We start from the raw sequence: 15,533 nt of genomic DNA, 5'->3' as shown, positions 1-15,533 counted from the left end.
CTGTAAGGTGTAGTTTGTATCCAACTTACTGAACTTTTGAGCAACGACTGGCATTTCCTCCTTAACTCCTGGACATAAAGATTTCCTTGGTGATATTACAGTTTCCTGTGAAGTTATCCCTCACCCTGGCTTAGTGTGGTACGCAGAGGAGAATATGTCTGTATGATCTCAGAAGCAGAAATAAAATCTTATACACATTTTCCTATGATATTTTGGCCTGTGATTGCCGCTTCCCACAGCCAGCTGAGAGCATAGCGCATCCCTAAGCCTGGGCTCTGGAAGTGTGGCAGTGGAGCAGTGTAATTGGCTTTTAAGATAACAAAGCTGTTTTCCAAATCTCCATCTGCATCTCAGCTTTCACTACCTGCACACCAATTTCAGCATCTCCCCTGGGGAAGAATGACAAAAGAATCTTTACGGAGGTAACATGTGAGAAATGTTTGCTCCTTCAAGGCAGCTCAGTTCCCAACAATCGACTGCTTTGCCTACAAGCAACCCTGGGTTGTCAGCAAGCAGGCTCTTTGATATTGTTAGCAAGTGTCCTGTGTCAATGCTGTCATCTGCAAAGTGCAGTGTTAGAATTCCCTTTTATGCAAACAGCCTTTTCACATATGTAATAACCAGCCTTCCCATCCCGTCTTGGAGCATCTTGTGTAAGTACATGACAGAATCCCTTGGGCGTCACATGGTTTGCCTTTGGGTGGAGGAGTGTTTTCTTCTGAGGTGTGCTTCTGGAATGCTCACCAGCGTTTGGAAATGAGTCTTTGGATGTTAACAGAAACTGTCCGAAGGATGTGCCTTGTTCCTATTGCTGATGCTGCCAAGCTGATGTGTAGCCTGAGTGGTGATGCAGTCGCTGATCACATGCCTGTTCACGAATGCCAGGAATGATGTTTGAAGAAAGCATTCTGCTCTTTGGCCTTCTATGTGAAAATCAAAAATGGCAGTTCAGCCAAGAATGGTAGCTGGAGACAATTGCATTGGATCCTCAAATAAGCAGAAATATATGTGCATATATTGTATTTGTATAGGTCTAAAATATATTTCTAAGATGTGACTAAGCAAATCTATTGTTTGCTTTTAAAAAGTACAAACATCTTTTATTTATTATTCTGTTTTAATTATGGTAAAATATACATACCTTAAAATTTGCCATTTTAACCATTTTTGAGTGTACAGTTCAGTGGCGTTAAGGACATTCACGGTGACGCACAACCAATACCACCATCTGTCTTCAGAATGTTTTCATCATCCCAAGCTGAAACTTTGTGCCCATTAAATAATGACTTTCCATGCCCTCCCCCCTCTATCCTCTGGCACCGCTATTCTACTTGCTCTATGAATTTGACTATTCCAGGTACCTCATATAAGTGAAATAATACAGTATTTGTCCTTATATATGGCTTATTTCATGTAGCATGTTTTCAGCATTCACCCATACTGTAGCATATATGATAATTTACTTTCTTTTTAAGGCTTAATGGTATCCTATTGTATGTAGACACTGTACTTTTGTTTGTCTGTTGGTGGACGCTGGGATTGCTTCCGGGATGTTGCTTCTACCTTTTGGTGTGAATAATGCTGCTGCTGTGACTTTCTTGGAGTGAATCATCTTTAAATAGACTTTAAAAAAAGAAAGGAAAATCTGTGCCATTTTGTGATCAGTTTTATTAGAGGGCTACCACGTCCAAGTTTGGTCCAGGAAATGCCTCCCTCACAGACATGAAAAACCCCCAAGTACTTTCAACAGTGTTCAGCTGAAAGCTTTAGTATTTGCCTGAGGTCGAGAGAGCAGTTTCATACCACTTCTGAGTGGTCTCATCAGCGAACTTGGCAGCAGCCTTGAGTGAGGCCTGTCAGGGTTCTTGGAAAACAGCCTGACGTTGTCATGCCTTTCGCCCTGCTAGCTTTGCCTGTCGGCACCTCAGGAGGGAAGCATTTGGCAGTAGCCTTGCTTCCTCAGCTCAGTCGTAGCTGCTGAAGGTCTCATCTGAACCCTTTCTGGACATATAGATAGGGTTTATGTAAGGGGTTTGCTCTTCAGTGAGCCTGCCTCTATGCCTGGAGGGGAGCTCAGGGTCTGGGCTGCCGGCTGTGTGTATCTCACAAGCCCTCTTAATTTAAACTTACATAGTTTTCAAATCAGTGTGGTAGGGTAGGTCTGGCGGAGAATATAGGGCAGCCTTCTCTCCCCTGACTCCATTCGGTGGGCCCCTGGCTTAGTGGTGTCTGCTCATCCTGCAATGACATCTGAGATAATTTCTGGAGAAGTGGGAAATTGAGGTTAGTCCTGTTTTGTGGAAAAAGAAGTGAAATGTTTTGTACTTTGCAGGCTAGATAACAGTTAACTGTAATTAACTATGGCTTAAATGAGGCCAGTCAAGTCTGTTTGCTTATGCTGCTCATGTTTTCTCAAGACAAATGATATATCTGAACCCTGTCCATGAGTTTACTGATAGCATTGTGGATTTAAAAAATATATATTTATTTTGTTTTATTTATTTGGCTGTACTGGGCCTCAGTTGTGGCACTCAAGATGTTTCTTTTTTTTTTCCCAGTCATGACATGGGAACTCTTACCTGTGTCTTGTGGGATCTGGTTCCCTGACCAGAGATCAAACCCAGGTCGCCTGCATTGGGAGTCTAGAGTCTTGGCCACTGGGCCACCGGAGAAATCCTAGCATTGTGAATTATAGTTTTATACTAAAGGTCTGTTTCCTTACTGCATGCTCTTTCTTTTTTAATTTTTGTCATTTCTCCTGGTCTTTTTAGTGATACATATGTGTATAGATTTGTAGAGTTGTGGAATAGATTTAGAAAGGTCCTCAATTTTCATAGGTGATCTCTGGAACGAAATAACATACATGTTTAATCCTCAGTCATATAATTTTTATATGCAAAAGAGACTGATGGTCTCTTTTGCCCGTTAGTCAAATATTCTACTTCAAAGAATAACTGTAATACTGGCTGAATCAATTTTTTTGATTCAAATACAAGATATAATTAGGGATGTATCTTTAGGAAAAAAAGATAATTGGGGTCTTTTTGTATCATTAAAATTTTGAGTGTGGCTCACTTACCTGGCAGTGTGTCAGGTAACTCGGCAAAAGCTTCTTTATCTTCCTTCTTGACTGTCAGGGAGCTCCTTTCTTTCATTTCCTTTTCCTCCTTTGGTTCTTGGGGTCTCCGAGTATTCCTGTTCCCTGATCTTCCCGATTGTTCCTTCTCTGACTCCTTCCCTGTTGCCTCTGCCTGACCTGTATGTATGTGTCCGTGTCTCCTGAGGTTGGACCCTCGAGTCTCCTTGCTCAGCAGCTTGGCCTATGCAGATTCCTGCAAGGGGCCACTTCCCTTTCTCAGAGGTGGGATGGAGGAGGTTGCGGTCCACCTGGTAGAAGGGGCTCTGGTTCCTTATTGTTTGGGACGTGTGGTCAGAGTAGTTTGGGTCCTGATAACCAGCCTGTGTGGGAAGAAGTGACGGAGAAAGTGCAGACCTGTTTGTACCAAGGTCTCTATTTTAGAAGTGAATTTATTGATATATAGATTAAATTTGATCATTGCATTTTATAATTTGTATTTCATTTCCAGACTTGTTAATGCGACTACTACCGGAATAAACAGCGGCCTGTATTTCAAATTTAATGCTATTCTTAATTTTTGAGAATTCAGTAAATAATAAAATCTCAGCCTGCTCACAAAGGCTCTGGTTTGTCTTATTCCTCTATTGACATGTAGAGGGTGAGTTTTGTACACTCTCCACAGTAAGAAATGTTTACAGATAGATAGTGTTAGAAAGTGACTTTAAGAATTCATTTTTTTCCTCTCATCGATTTATTGCCTGCTGCGTCTTTAAGATCTGTTCAGATGTTATGGCTGTTTAAAATAGTTACACGGTATTTCTTTTTATGACTTTAGAGGACTGTACAGTTGAGTTCTTTACTACTCAATTTTGTTTTACTTTGAGTTAACATTTGGAGGTACTATTTCTGATGCTGTATACTTCAAGACTGTAGTTTCTTGGATTTTTTTTTTTTTAATTTACTAAACTGCCTGGTGGAGATTTTCTTTATCAGATTCACTCATTTGTGGAGCCCAGATGTTTATGAAAAATGAAAGGAAGGGAATATCGACTGTTGGAGGGCACACAGCACGGTGCAATGAAAGTAAAATCCGGGCTTTTGAGTCTTGGCAGAGAATGGGTTTGGGTGCCTGCTCAGCCATCCCTGACAGCAGGATATTGATCTAATGACCTGAATTATTTGAATCTTAATTGTCACATCTGTAAAATGGGGACAGTAAGGCTCATCTCACAGAGTCATGATGGGATTGGGTCTGTGAACGCCCAGCACATCACGGATGTAGAGTAAATGGTAGTGATTGATTATAGCACTTCCTCTCCTGAAGCCAAAATGTGCTAGAAGGTGATTATAGTTTTCTGTTATTTTCTTTTATCATTTACCATTTTAGAGGATATGGAGGTAGAAATGAGGAAAGTCTAGAGTGACTTGAGAACCTCATTTTATTGTTGGATTAAATTCATATCAGTGCATTTCTTTCTTTCCCCTGATTGCTTCTTTCCCCCACCCTGTGAAATATGGTGTTAAATATAAAACAAGTTACAGTAAGATTTTCTCTATGTAGAACCTTTGTAAATGAATCAGTCTGACTAACTAGTTCCTTCCCCAGGGAGTAGAGGCTTTTCACTTATTTTTTCCTCATTTTAAATATTTTTAATATGAAAATATTTTGAACAACTAGAAAACAGAATAATATAGTGAATGCAGCCCTCAATTTTGTTGGATGTTTGTTTGATGTATTTTGGTGTACATATTATTATTATTTTAAATATCCTATCTCCACTGGGCTATAAGTTCAGAGACCTTACTGTCCGGTGCCTAAGACAGTGCCAGGTGAGGGACAGGCTCCAGATAAGCTCTGTGCATCCTTCTGCAGGGCCTGGACCTCTCTTCTTCTCAGAGGTAACACTGGCACAGATAGGAGAGCAAGAAGGAGGAGAAATATCATGCTGGGTTTAGCCAGTGACACAAATATGTGTAACGTGAGGACCACCCTCGAGGATTTTAGTGCCATGATGTAAGATAGGACAGTTGAATTCAGAAGTAGCTCCTATAGAAATCGGAACATTCTCCCTGCGTTTGCTGAGCCACAGAGTACCTGGTTATCAGAAGTAACTGTTGGGATGAGCTTTAAGGAGCATGGGGAACATGCTAATGAGCATGAGGATGGGGCTGGACTCTGTAGGCTGACAGGACAGTTGAGCCTGAGCTTAGCAGTGGGAACAGTGTTTCCAGGGGCTGGAAGGAGGTAGTTGAGGCCTGGACTCTATTATCAGAAAGGAGGGGCAAAAGAAGAGTAACACGTCCACGGAGCAAGACTGTAGATGGCTAGGCCCTTAATGAGGCAGTGTAGTATTCTAGGTGAAAAACTGACTTTCTGGAAGCCTACGATCCAGGATTAAGGCGAAGTCCCCTCTTTGGCTAACTGTGTGGCCTGAGGTAAGCCACTTAACCTCTCTGAGCGTCAAGTCTGATGTGAGGGCTGTTCCTATTTTGGCTCCTGAAGGTCAGAGCACCGAATTGAGTTCTTGCCCAGACATTCCATCTTGCCTAGACGTTCCATCTTGTCTGTGGGAATTCACAATAGGCAGGTAAATGTTGAAGAGTGTGACTTTTTGGTTGGTCACAAATGCACAGAGTGACCTCAGATACGTGAAGGCATGTATAAAATGACAGTACAGAGTGAACTCGCCCTGCCCGCCAAGTCTGTGCTCCTCTAGTGTCTCGTGAAAAGACCATCCTCTTCCAAGTCATTAAGACAGAGCCAGGGAGGCATCAACAATTCCTGCCCTGCTACCCCTGTGTCCCTCCAGCCCCAAAGCAAGGTCCCTTTACCTCCTTACCAGCTCTTGTGTTCCTCTGTGTTCCCACGGCCTCGTGGCTGCTCGCCTGGATTTCTATACGTACAGCCCTCCACCTCCTGCCCTGCCTTCATTCCATTCTCCCAAAGGTTGTCACGGTCCTCTTCCTCACCTGCCAGGGTCGCCGTGTGCGTCCTGCTTAAATACGTCCCTGGTTCCCGTTGCCCGCAGGAGAGAGCCTGAGCGTGAGTCTCCCCTGACGGCCCCTTGTCGTCCTCTCAGGTATGAGAGGGTCCCTTCCTCAGTGGGTCCTGCTTCCACGCCTTCTGCCCACACCGAATGCCTTTCCCCCGCTTGACTCATCTCATTTATTCTCGTGTTTCAAGACTTGACTCAGAGTCAAGGGAGGAGCCCCGCCCTCCTCACCCACTCTGTGGTCTGGGCTGGGGTTTCCCCTACGCCTGCCTCCGTTATGCCACCAAGCGCACTGGGTTGTGATGGGCTACTTAGCTGTTTCCAGAGTGAACACGCTTGAGAGCACAGCCTGTTTTGTTAAAAAAAAACGCAAAACCCTCATGCTTCTTTGTGCCATTGAAGGTTCTCAAAAGAGGTTAGTGAAATATACACGGATGAGAAATTACTTTTTTATCTTCCTCAAACCAGGAGGACTGAAGCTGGGTAACCAAAGCATTCTTCCTCCCCACCTTTCTGCCTGTATCCATTCCAGCATCTGCTCAACAGCCAGCTGTGACGGAGGAGAAGCATATGGTTGACTTGAAAGAGGCAGCTGGGATGTGACTGTGTGCGAAATATACTCACCTGCCCTCCCACCCCACCGCACACAGGATGGCAGTCGTGACACCTCATACTTGTCTTTCTATCTGTGGTCTCCTGAAGTGCCTCTGCAGACATGATCTCATCCGGTGCGAGGGGCTGTAGCCTGCTTACTGGATGGGAGCACGCAGTGATGATGACCCCTTCTTTGTAGATGCAGAAAGGGTGATAAGGAGTGAACAAATTTGCCCAAAGTTAGTGAGTCGTTAGTGATGGAAGGGCTTCCCCAGTGGTCAAATGGTAAAGAATCCGCCTGCAATGTGGGAGACCCAGGTTTGATCGCTGGGTCAGGAAGGTGCCCGGGAGAAGGGAATGGCTACCCATTCCACTCTTCTTGCCTGGAGAATTCCATGGGCAGAGAAGCCTGGTGGGCTTCATGAGATCTCAGAGTCGGACACGATTGAGCGACTTTCACTTCACTTTAGTGGTGGAAGAGACCAGATTTTGAGCTGAAGTCATTTGCTCTTTCTCTTCTTTTATAACTGGTAGAACTGGGTTGTATCAGATTGATGTTTTCACCTATAATCATTAAAAAGGAAGATTGGCTGAAGAGGTGGTGTTCTGAGGCCTGTTCTGGGCAGGAATGAAGAAGTCGAGTCATTTCAGTTGGTGAGTTTGGGAATATGATTCAATTCAAACAATTTTCCTGCTTCACAACCCAATAAAGTGACAACAATAAAATCTTAGTCCTTTTTAAGGTGTACTCTTGACATTCTACTAAATCCTTTAGAAATGATTTTCTAAATTTTCCTGTTCCGAAATTCTGGAGTCATTGCATAAACTTACACAACACAAGAAAATGGCTTGCTAGCATTCAACAGTCACATTGTCGATTTCCAGGAATATCTAAATTTTGAAAATTGCAGCCTCTGAAGTGGGCTATTGCAAGGGAACCACGCCTACATGTTTAAATTAAACTTTGGGCTTCTGACAGCAAAGATGAAGGTAGACTGGGGTTGAAAATGCAAGGGTAAAACAATTAGGACACAAGATAAATTCAGACAAGGAGCAAGCCTTGTGTGGTAGTCTTTTACTTTGTTGGGGGACAGGGGGTTGAACACTCACTCCGTTGATCTCTGACAGAGCTGTCTAGTTTTGTTGTCTTGTCAGTCCTCATTCTTCTTAACTCTTTCAGCATTTGGTCGCTGAGCTGTTCCAGCTCCGCGCTACATTCACCCGCGTGCGCCTCTCTTCTCCTCCTTCTACTTGCAAACAGTGGTAATCTCAGGCTCCTCCGGTCCCTTGCCGGCTATTGGTTACTTCTACCACCATCACTCCACCATCCACACCCATCTGTGGTTGTCTCATTATTTTGGTCCCTGATGGTGTTTGTGTGGGTGCATAGCCGTTTTTCTGTATCTGGATATCTTTACTTATTTTTCCTGCTGTCTTCCCAGACTCGGTAGCTTAAAAACAAGCTGACTTTGCAGTGTTTGTGGTGGAATGAACCTTTAAGATCATTTGCCTTGTCCCATGCTAGTATTAAAAGGCTCAGGGAGGAGATGTGGCTTGTGTAATTTGACAGTCCTCAGTTAGTGAAACCAGGCTAGAACCCCTCAGAGCTTCTGTGTTGACCCCTCCTCGCACATTGGCCCTCCGTGGTCTCCTGAACCATGGCTGTTCCCTCTGCAAGGAGCTGCAGAGATATTTGGCTTTCATGTGTCCCCTCCATCACCACAAACCAAGTGTCAAGTATCCATTCACCAGGACCTACTGGTTCTTTCTTATCGGTAAGAATTTCTGTTGTAACAATTTCATTCTTTAATAATGAAAAAAAATTACCAATAGTGAAGTTCTCTTTTTTGGAGCGTGTAGATCTACAAGTTTTAACACATGCCTATAAACGGAGTAGAGAATAACCCAGCACCTCTCAAACTCCCTGGTACTGCTTGCCTCTTTGTAGTTAAACCTTCCTCCTCCCCCTGGCAACACTGAACTCTTCTCTGTCACCATAGTTTTGCCTTTTCCAGAAAGTCATGTAAGTGGGACTGTGTAGAGTCTATCCCTTTGAGACTCGCTCTTTTCACTTAGCATAATGCATTTGGGATTCATGCATATTGCTGTGTGTATCAATCACTTGTCCCTTTTTATTAGTAAGTGGTATTCCGCAGTATGGATATGCCACTGTGTGTGTTTACTCATCATGTCAGCAGTGTGTGAGAATCCTAGTGGCTCTGAGTTTTTGTCAGCATTTTATATTGCCAGATTTTAAAATTTAGCTATTTTGATAGATGTGTAATGGTCTCGTATTGTGATTTTAATTTGCATTTATTTCTTTAATGATTAATTATGCTGACCATCTTTTCATGTGTGTATTTTCTGCCTGTTAGGTATATCTGTTTATCTGTTATCCTTTATGATGTTTGTTTGACCCACATCAGTATCACATCCCTATTCCATCTGGTTATTGTGCCTGACTTTCTATGTCAGCAGTATTGCCCAGGTACACAGTACATTCCAAGGTCAAGGCCTGAGCTTGGAACTTTACATACATAATCTCATTTTACCCTTATAAAACCCTTGTGAGGTAAGTGGTGTCTTCTGTTTTTATGATGCAGAGCCTGTGTTCAGTAGATATTTGTTGAATGTATGTATGCTATAAGCCATTATTATACTCATTGACAAGTTCAGTGACTGGGCCAGTCATTTCACCTCTGAGTCGGTTTTCTTATCTGTTTAATAGGGATCTATATCGCAGTATTTTCTCTCAGGGTTAGTGAGCAAAGGGTTTCTTTCTTTCTTTTTTTTTTTTAGATTAATTTTTTAGGGATGCCCTGGAGGTCAGGTGGTTAAGAATCTGCCTTGCAATGAAGGAGACACTGGTTCGATCCCGGGTCTGGGAAGATGCCACATGCCACAGGGCAGCTAAGCCCTTGCGCCACAACTACTGAGCTGGTGCTCTAGAGCCCCTGCTTCACAACAAGAGACGCCACCGCAACCAGAGAGCAGCCCCCTGCTCAGCGCAACTAGAGAAAGCCTGCACACAGCAGTGAAGACCCAGGGCAGCCTAAATACATGAATAAAAATTTAAAAAGAGAAAATAAAAACCACTTTATAAAAAAAAATAGGGGAAAAAAATTACTTATTTATTTCTTTGGCTGCTCCGGGTCTTAACTGCAGCGTGTGATCCTTGATCTTCACTGTGGCGGGTGGGATCTCTAGCTGTGGTATGGGAGATCTATTAGAGTTTCCTGACCAGGCATTGAACGTGCCCCCCCCCCCCACCCGCATTGGGAGTTTTAGCCACGGACCACCAGGGAAGTCCCCATGAGCAAAGGTTTTAAAGAAGAACGTAGAAGGTTGTCCATGGTATATACTGAGAAACCATTAGCAGTGGCCGCTTCTGTTATTCTCTTCAAACACTTCATAGTGTACTGAGGCTGTTTCTGCCCCTTGCTGGCTACCTTCCTTTGGAAAATTGCCCCTTAGCAGGTCTCCTCCTCCACTCTGAATCAAATATTAGAACCAACACAAGACTGAGCCTTTTGATTTTAAGAAATATGTTACTCTGGTAGCTCTGTGTAGTGATTCAATGCAAAGTGGCCAAAGTACTGGAGTTTCAGCTTCAACATCAGTCCTTCCAATGAATATTCAGGACTCATTTCCTTGACTAGCCTTGACTAGACAGACCTTTGTTGGCAAAGTAATGTCTCTGCTTTTTAATATGCTGTCTACGTTGGTCATAACTTTTCTTCCAAGGAGCAAGCGTCTTTTAATTTCCTGGCTGCAGTCACCATCTGCAGAGATTTTGGAGCCCCAAGTCTTCATAGTAACCCTTTAAAATAAAAGCCCTATTTTACAGATGAAAACGCTGTGTGCAGTGGCCGTTTGACTTGCACAGTGTGACCTCTGGCTCTTTGACCATGCTCACTGCTCTTGTTGGAGGCCACTCTGCCTCAGTGCCCGCCATCGAGCCATGAGAGCTGCTGCCTGCCGGGTGCCGAGAAAGCTGGCACACCTTTCTCCCTCTGTGGCATCTGTTTCCTTCGTGGGGGCTGTTCCTAAGACCCATGGCCAACAATTGTCTCCCCCAAGCCCTGGGACCAGGTACTTTTATTTTGTCCAGAAAGTCCACAGTAGAAAGAACATGAGCTTTAAGTCAGAGGCAAGGTTCAAGTGGTGTCTCAACCATTGTCTTTATTGCCTATGTGACTGTGGCCAAGTTATGTAAACTCCTAGAGCGTAGATTTCTTCAGCTGTCAAATAGGAATAATACACGCTGGTGGAGATGTGGGGACAGAAACAACACAAGAAAGCACTTAGCAAGCGCGTGGTGCGTTGTTGACGCTTTGCAACTGGTAGCTGCAGTTATTGTCACCATCGCAGGCAGGGCCTTCTAGCTAGTCTTAGGAGGCTGAAAGAGCTGCTGAGAGTAGTGGTTAGAATGTGGATTCTGTGGTAAACCAGCTTCAAATCCTTGTTCTACCACTCATCAGCTGTGTGCTGTGCACGACCTGATTGCTTTCTATGCCTCGGTTTCTGCCATCTGTGAAATGGGTGTAGCAATAGCTGCTACCTCACAGGGAGAAATGATTGTAAGGAGACAAGCACTGGAAAGAGGGTGAGTCGGAACAACCGCGTTTTGGTCACTGACACCGTTGTTTCTTTCAGTGACATGGCAAGAGCCTCCTTGAAATTTATAGTAACTTTTCTTCTCTCCTGGCAACCCACTCCAGTATTCATGTCTGGAGAATCCCATGGACCGAGGAGCCTGGTGGGCTACAGTCCATGGGGTCTCAAAGAGTCGGACACGACTGAGTGACTTCACTTTCTTCTTCCTGCCCAGATTGAAAGAATTTCTCATTTTTTAAATTTAATGCCAACAGAAATGTTTGATACTATGATTTTACTGGAACTACAGATTAAATTGTCATAAAATTATTATCTCCACCTAAGACATTGAAATAACTAAACCTAAATAGAATGTCTTTTTGTCTAGAGAATACCTAAGAGTTTTTAGGTGACTATATAAAAACACAGGCAACTCGGTATTAAAAAAAAAAAAAAAAAGACAACAGCAATACACTATTTCTTTGAAATGATTTGACTCCTCAGCTTTAAACTTGAATTTGGCTGGATTGCATGTGAGTTAATTTTTTTCCCCTTCAAGTTGACAGTAGTAAGCGGGGACCATAGCTGTGAGTCCACCAGGAAGAAGACAGCCTCTGAATTCACCATAGGTCTAGAAATCCAGTGTGGGCAGTGTGTGGTGCCGGCTGGGTCTGCATCAGTATTCCGAAGTCTGTCCTATGACTAATATGTCCCAGCTGTCTGGGTCACTACTTTGGAGTACTGTTTATTTGTAGCAGCGATGCTGCAAATAGGAAAAGCTTTCCCTTTTGTTGGTTGAAAGCTTTGCTGGTGATTAGCAAAACAAGCAAGCCTCTTATTTGGAGAGAGACAGGAAGGGTGGCTAAATAGTCAATTGTGGCAGCTACTTTGGAAAATGATCTGGCGTTTCTGAGAAGCTGAACGTATGTGATCCCAAGCCCTGCTCTCTTCTAGGGATACGCCCTGGAGAAACTCTTGCTGTGTGCACCAGGGGACGAGCACTAGAATCTAAATGGCAGCATTATTCTTAATAGCGAAAACCAAACAATCCCCAGATGATCCTCAGCAGTAGAATAGAGCGGTAAATTGTGGGTAAAGTCACACAGTGAGAACAATATGGTGGTGAAAAATCAGCTACAGTCGCATGAGTCAAGAGGGATGAATCTCAAAATCAAAATCTCAAGAGGCGAGTCTGAATACAGTCCTGGTTTCCTTTGTATAACAATTAAAACCAGGCAGAACACAACAATATATTGAGAATACAGATGTGATAAAACCAAGAGAGGAGCAAAGGAGTAAGTCAGAATTCAGGCTAGTGGGTTATCTCTGATGGGGAGAATGGAGGGTGCGGAGCAGAGAGGATCTTGAGTAACACACCAGGATGTGGGGTATAGATGGGATTGTATGTATCTAGACTTCATCTTACATGTACCTAGATCTGGCAGCAATCTGGGGCTCCTGAGTTTGAAGAGAATACTCTGAAACAGAGACCATTAGGAGTTTTCTGGGTGTACTGTGATAATAAAATGCCAGCCAGCTTGACACGTTCTCCCAAGGCCATCTTTAAGGAAAGAGAGAGATTGCAGCCCTTGCTCCCTTCCTCCACATGTCAGGGTGTAACTAGAAATGAACTAGGCAAGTAAGGGTAGGTGTTTTAGCTTAAAAATTCATGCAACGATTGCGTTCAACCTCATAATGCACATGTGTTTCATAATTAGCAGTGTTAGTATCACGGATTCATGTGCTCGTCCTTCCTTCCCCCAAATCTGCGAGTAAGGTCGTTGCTTCCAAAGGTGCGTCATGTTTTTTCCCTTGGTTTAGTGTTGCTTTTCTTGGTCAGTATTCCTGGGCTCCAGGTGCTCTTGTCTGTGGGCCGTTGAATCGCATCCTATCTCTTTTGTGAGCCTCAACATCCCTGTGAAGAGGTATTCCAACCCACAGGAGAGGTGGCTGCTTGGGGCGGCTCTCTCAGCTTTTAATCAGGCTAGTGAGTGGAGGAGGCGGGACTGGACTCCAGGGGAGGGGCCTTGACTTTTGTACACCAGCACTGTCACATGGCAGACCTCATGACCTCTAACCTTTGTGTATTGCCTGCAGCATTTTGATGACCAGTAGGTGACGGGCCACTTGAGGCTGTCATGGAGGGCTACTACCTTCTCCCCAGCAGTAGTTTTGACACTGCTTCCATCTTTATTGGCAGAACAGTCAGTGTCTCTGCTGTTGTATTTTACTATATTTCGCCTTTTATAAAAAATGAATGGAAAAATCCTCAACAGCGAGTGGTAATTGTCTATTGTTGTGGCAGAGATGAAAATTACCTGGGGTGCCATGTGAGGCTTGTTTTACTTCCTTTGGCCAATAGTGTGCCCTCTTGAAAAAGAAGGGAGAAAAATGATATATATATATATAAATGTCAAAAATACATTAAAGGTTATTGTGTTTCAAAGGGAAGTATAATTACTATCAGTAACTGGTGATCATGAGTACAATATTGATGGTACTATTAAGAATGATTAGTAATAGATACTCTTAGGGTGTGTGTGCCCTCCATCCACCCCACTCCATCTTCCCCACCCCCCACCCCCCACAGTGCCGTGTGGCTGTCTTGTTTGGTCATTTGGCATTGAGGTTGGGTTCAGGATGTTGCTGTGTGGAGGGTGGAGTGGGGAGGGTGGGGACAGCCTGCAGAGTGAGATAAGCCCTGAGCTTGGGGTCAGAAGATCCAAGCGGCAGTTATCATCTCTGGTCTTGTCAGCAATACGTGAACCATGAACTCCCTGACGTTCAAGCTGGTTTTAGAAAAGGCAGAGGAACCAGAGATCAAATAGCCAACATCCACTGGATCATCAAAAAAGCAAGAGAGTTCCAGAAAAACATCTCTTTCTGCTTTATTGACTATGCCAAAGCCTTTGACTGTGTGGATCACAATAAACTGTGGAAAATTCTGAAAGAGATGGGAATACCAGACCACTTGACCTGCCTCTTGAGAAATCTGTATGCAGGTCAGGAAGCAACAGTTAGAACTGGACATGGAACAGCAGACTGGTTCCAAATAGAAAAAGGAGTACGTCGAGGGTGTATATTGTCACCCTGCTTATTTAACTTCTATGCAGAGTACATCATGAGAAACGCTGGGCTGGAAGAAACACAAGCTGGAATCAAGATTGCTGGGAGAAATATCAAGAACCTCAGATTTGCAGATGACACCACCCTTATGGCAGAAAGTGAAGAGGAGCTAAAAAGCCTCTTGATGAAAGTGAAAGAGGAGAGCAAAAAAGTTGGCCTAAAGCTCAACATTCAGAAAACGAAGATCATGGCATCCAGTCCCATCACTTTATGGGAAATAGATGGGGAAACAGTAGAAACAGTGTCAGACTTTTATTTTTTGGGCTCCAGAATCACTGCAGATGGTGACTGCAGCCATGAAATTAAAAGACGCTTACTCCTTGAAAGTAAAGTTATGACCAACCTAGATAGTATATTCAAAAGCAGAGACATTACTTTGCTGACTAAGGTCTGTCCAGTCAAGGCTATGGTTTTTCCTGTGGTCATGTATGGATGTGAGAGTTGGACTGTGAAGAAGGCTGAGCGCCGAAGAATTGATGCTTTTGAACTGTGGTGTTGGAGAAGACTCTTGAGAGTCCCCTGGACTGCAAGGAGATCCAACCAGTCCATTCTGAAGGAGATCAACCGTGGGATTTCTTTGGAAGGAATGATGCTATAGCTGAAACTCCAGTACTTTGGCCACCTCATGAGCAGAGTTGACTCATTGGAAAAAACTCTGATGCTGGGATGGATTGGGGGCAGGAGGAGAAGGGGATGACCGAGGATGAGACGTCTGGATGGCATCACTGACTCGATGGACGTGAGTCTGAGTGAACTCCAGGAGATGGTGATGGACAGGGAGGCCTGGCGTGCTGCGATTCATGGGTCGCAAAGAGTCAGACACGACTGAGTGACTGAACTGAACTGATTGTCTAGTTGAATGCCCTGTATCATCTCTGACACTAATCTGCCTTCTCTAGAAAATGCATTCAGGAAACACCCCTTGCCTCACAGGGCTGTGGCAAGATCAAATGTAATAGATAACGTGAGGTGTGGTGAAGGCATCGGGTCTGTGACCGGCAGGCCCCTGGGCCACCCTGCCCAGGGAGCACAGTGGTCAAGGGAGCATGTGTTGTAGCGTGTAGTAATAGACCTGTCCTGGATGCCTTTGCTGGGAGGGACGTTGCCTGGAGGTGTGGCCAGTCTGGTGTGGTTCTGCGAGATAA

General features: G+C 44.1%; 1 protein-coding gene across 30 annotated transcripts in view; it reads left to right on the top strand.

Annotated features, from left to right (window-relative positions):
- SGMS1 (sphingomyelin synthase 1) overlaps positions 1-15,533 on the top strand; it is a 335,256-nt gene that overhangs the window by 20,150 nt on the left and 299,573 nt on the right. For 4 of the 30 annotated variants that reach the window (XM_060404905.1, XM_060404887.1, XM_060404913.1 and 1 more), the window contains exon 1: positions 1-15,127. This exon is cut by the window's left edge and continues 17,746 nt beyond it. The exons of 24 other annotated variants lie outside the window; for them this stretch is intronic. The gene's annotated coding sequence lies outside the window, so the exon portion shown is untranslated. 2 more of the 30 variants (XM_060404906.1, XM_060404888.1) reach the window with 1 other exon arrangement.

Source organism: Ovis aries, chromosome 22 (assembly GCF_016772045.2).
Source record: "Ovis aries strain OAR_USU_Benz2616 breed Rambouillet chromosome 22, ARS-UI_Ramb_v3.0, whole genome shotgun sequence".
In the NCBI taxonomy this organism is placed as follows: domain Eukaryota; kingdom Metazoa; phylum Chordata; class Mammalia; order Artiodactyla; family Bovidae; genus Ovis; species Ovis aries.
This window is presented reverse-complemented; position numbering and strand designations above follow the sequence as displayed.